Source organism: Solanum pennellii, chromosome 4 (assembly GCF_001406875.1).
Source record: "Solanum pennellii chromosome 4, SPENNV200".
Classification (NCBI taxonomy): Eukaryota; Viridiplantae; Streptophyta; class Magnoliopsida; order Solanales; family Solanaceae; genus Solanum; species Solanum pennellii.
The window spans coordinates 57566838-57567870 of record NC_028640.1 but is presented as its reverse complement, the minus strand read 5'-3'; positions in this window follow the sequence as shown (position 1 = coordinate 57567870).

Genomic DNA, 1033 nt, shown 5'->3' with positions numbered 1-1033 from the left:
TCCCCACATCCATAACATTCTCTGGGGTCTAGCATAGGTCTCTGTGAGAATGACGAGGTCTGGGAATAACCTCCAGACTCAGAGAAGTGTTGACCGGTCTGCGGTGAACCCCCAACTACAGTCTGTAGCGAATACTGAATTGGTCGGACTGAGTAACCTCCTGAACCCTGTCCTCTAGAGTAAGAGCTATTAAAATCACCTCCCTTTCAAAACCTTTTAGATGTCGATGCCATGGTGAAGTCGTCTGGCTTCACTCCCTCCACCTCTATCACGAACTCTACCACTTCTTGGAAGGATTTCGCTGTAGCCGCTACCTGTAAGGCTGAAATCCGCAAATCTGACCTCAACCCTTTCACAAAAAGGCGAATCCGCTCTTGTGAACTGAAGCAAAGCTGGGTGGCATACCTAGATAATGCATGAAACTTAGCCTCAACGCAGTGGCTATCATCCTGCCTTGCTCTAGGCTCAAGAACTCATCTCTTCTCCTATCCCTCAAGGTCCGGGGTATATACTTCTCCATAAACAGGCTAGAGAACGATGCCCAAGTCATAGGTGGTGCCTCTGTTGGTTGACACTCAACATGTGACCGCCACCACATTTTGGCGTTTCCTTGAAACTGGTACGTCACAAACTCAACACCAAACCGTTCTACTATGCCCATCTTATGTAGTAACTCATGACAATCAACCAGAAAATCATAGGCATCCTCAGATTCAGCACCCTTGAAGACTGGAGGTTTCAATTTCAAGAACTTACTGAAAAGTTCATGCTGATCGCTTGTCATTATAGGCCCTGTAGTCCAACGAGGAAACGTGCCTATTTCTAATGGAACATCCATGCGGGGAGCCGCAGCGGCTGCATGTTGCACTTCCGGTACCTGAGTTGCTGGTGCAGAAAACACTGGAGGTGTTTGACCTTGATCAGATAACCCACTAAGATAAGCAAGAACCTGATTAATCATCTCTGGGGTAGGTTGGGGTGGCAGTTCCTCATTCTGCACTTGCTCAGTTTCCCCTTCCTCACCCTCTCTTAC